At 44.9% G+C, this 3,015-nt stretch overlaps 1 pseudogene; it reads left to right on the top strand.

Moving 5' to 3' along the window:
* The first annotated feature begins 487 nt into the window (after positions 1-487).
* Positions 488-606, top strand: LOC147622881 (5S ribosomal RNA; annotated as a pseudogene).
* The last annotated feature ends 2,409 nt before the right edge of the window (positions 607-3,015 follow it).

Here is a 3,015-nt window from a genome sequence, read left to right as displayed (position 1 = left end):
CAAGCTCTTCTCTCTCCCCATCTACATTATTGTAAGTTCTATTTTTGTTAATTCAATGCAATGAGTTGATATTTGTCTCTCTTCTCATGTCTATTCTCTAGTGTGTATGTTTTATGGTTGATAGTTTCAAGGTTTTTGTGCATGCTAGGGAAATGAGTATTTGAGAATGAAGAATGCTTTGATCTTGTGTATGCAATAGCTAAGCTATCTTCTTGTGGGCAGACTTGGATGTGAGGAGGAGTATTTGTCTAAGTGATTATGTGGTGGACTTGGATGGATGTGGGGAGGAGTATTTGTCTAAGTGTTCACGTGGGTGGATTGGAAGTATCTGTAAGGAGGACTATTTTTTGCCAAGGGTGTTGTTTGGATGCTCTCGCTCCTCTCTTGGAAACGCCCCTTCAATGTCTTGGAAACGTGGAATGTTTATGATACGAGAAACCTCCTCCTCTATTTTTCTTGTAGTCTCTCGGTTTCACCTACTTTGATGTGGTGCAGTCATACCAATGCTAATACATCTGATCCCATTAGAACTCTGTAGTTAAGGGTACTTGGGCCAGAATAGTACTAGGATGGGTGACTTCCCAGGAAATCCTGGTGCTACACCCTTTTTTGGGTAGGAACTCTACAAATAACCCCCCTTGGATTGTGCCAACACACAAACCCGGAGCTGTGCCATGCTGCGACCCCACCCCTGTCATGCGGTTAGCCACCCCCTCACGGGCCATACCATGCCGTGACTCCACCCCGCTAGGAGCGGTGTGGTGACCCCCCTAGCAATCCATGCAGCGCCCACATGAACCCGCTCCACCAAGAGCTGTGCGGTGAGCCCAAGTCTCTCAAATTCACCTAGTTTGATTTGGTGTAGCCCAAGTCACTCGGGACAGCAACCCTCTCTACTCCTCACCACCCCTGAGGTATTGCAACACCCTTGTCACCGGAGCTTACACCACTAAGGACTGTAGCCCTCTCTGCTCTTCATCACCATTTAGGTACCGCATCACCCTTGTCACCAAGGTTTGCATCATCAGTGTTTCCAACCATCCGACAACAACCGACTCTCTACTATTGTACAATACATCATTATTTTATCATCAATACATATCTTGGGACAATAGCCCACTCGTTGCTACAACACATCATTGTTTTTCTTCTATAACTTACCTTGGGATAATAGCCCTCTATGCTCACCATCTCACATCGTCGCGGGGGGACAACATCCCTCTCTGCTCCTCCTCACTCACCACCCCTTAGGTATTGTAGTACCCTTGTCACCAAAGCTTGCACCACTCAAGATGGCAGCCCTCTCTGCTCTTCATCACCATTTAGGTATAGCAACACCCTTGTCACTAGTTTGCATCATCATCACTTCATCTTCCACTGTTGCCCGCCACCGCTACCACCCCAGAGTGCCTCTGCATCCATCGACGATGCGAGCCTTCAACATTGACCACGGAGTGCCTTTGCCTCACATCAATGTGAGCCTTCGTCACATCAACCGTGCTTCAACTGCTACATCATCTCTACTTCTGCAATGTTCTTCTACTCAGAGTCTCCTCACATCACAGGACCTCTTGTACATATTTTCACTCACCATCATCAGCCACCCATTTCAAGCTCTGTTGTTTTTCTCTTATCTCTCATACATCTAGTACTTTCATCCTTTTGCCCTCACATTCTCCTCTCTAATAAGGATCTTAGCGGTCCCTAACCCCCATAGTTGGGAAAGCTCACAAACCTTATAGATCTTGTTATAAATGACAACAATCTAACAGCCACCATTCCCCCGACAATTGGAAATTGCTCCAGTCTCTTTGCCCTCTACCTTGATCAAAACAAGCTAGAAGGCCATATCCCCTTGGAAATTGGGAACCTGAACCTTCTCATCGATCTAAGGCTCTTCTAGCCCCATCCCCACATCCCTACAAAAGTACACCGACCTTGTGACACTATAGCTTCAAGTGAATCAGCTTACTAGCACCTTGTTTTCAAATATTAGAGTATTGAAGAGCCTCAATTATTTTTCTGCTTTCGAAAACCGCCTAACAACTAGAAGCATTCCCATTGAGGTTGGTGCTTGCAAAAGCCTCTGATCCCTGTACTTACATCAAAACAACTTGACTGGCACTATACCAAGCACCTTGGGCTCATTGACCTCGTTGTTGGGCAAGTGCAAGATCTAGGGGAAAATGCACTCATCAGTGTGCCCTTTCTCGACACCATAGCTAGGCTCAATAACCTCACTTGGCTGTCTTTGCTACTCAACAACCTTGATGGTGGTATTTCATCCCAAATCACAACTTTGTCTAAGTTATAATACCTGAATCTAGGTCATAATCAATTCACATGGAGGATACTTGAAGGCATCAACAACTACAAGGCTCTAATATTGCTCCGTCTTAGTCAAAATCTTCTTACTAGAATTGTACCTTGAGAGAGAAGATTTTGGCTGGTGACATCTTGCTAGTCTTTTGCTTAACAGAGGATAATGTGGCAGACCTCTTCATGAAGCATCTACCTCAATAGATGCTCTATCAGCACTCGAGTTCACTAGGATTGGTTCCACATCCAGGAGCTATTAGCAGTCATCTCATGTCTATACATATTACTCAGTAGTAGGGAGTGAGGGCCATTGTTGTGGGTGTGCTCGCCTTGTGTAGGAGTTTCTCCATTTTTTGCTCATTGTTCTTTTTTTCCCAGTTTTTCTCCATGAGGGGGTGCTCTATTTTTTTCCCTGGTTGGCTATAGTAGCTTGCTAGCAAGGGGGCCTATTTTTTTGCTAGCTGACCAGACCTAGTCAATGTCACGTGCATACCTAATTAGTGTACATGTGACATGGCATTCTAGGCATTCAATCATTAATCCAGCATTTACCAAGCAGTTAAATCAATGTGAACAAGCCTAGATCATCAGTGTGTGCAGCATTGTATGGGGCTATTTACAACACCTATAGTAGTACACAAGCATGGGAAACTAGCCGACAATAGCTATGGAGCATATATGAAGTCATGAAGCTCT

This window comes from Cibotium barometz, chromosome 28 (assembly GCF_041138505.1).
Source record: "Cibotium barometz isolate CiBa-2024 chromosome 28, ASM4113850v1, whole genome shotgun sequence".
Lineage (NCBI taxonomy): Eukaryota > Viridiplantae > Streptophyta > Polypodiopsida > Cyatheales > Cibotiaceae > Cibotium > Cibotium barometz.
The sequence above is the reverse complement of the archived record's forward strand: the minus strand, read 5'-3'. Positions and strand labels throughout refer to the sequence as shown.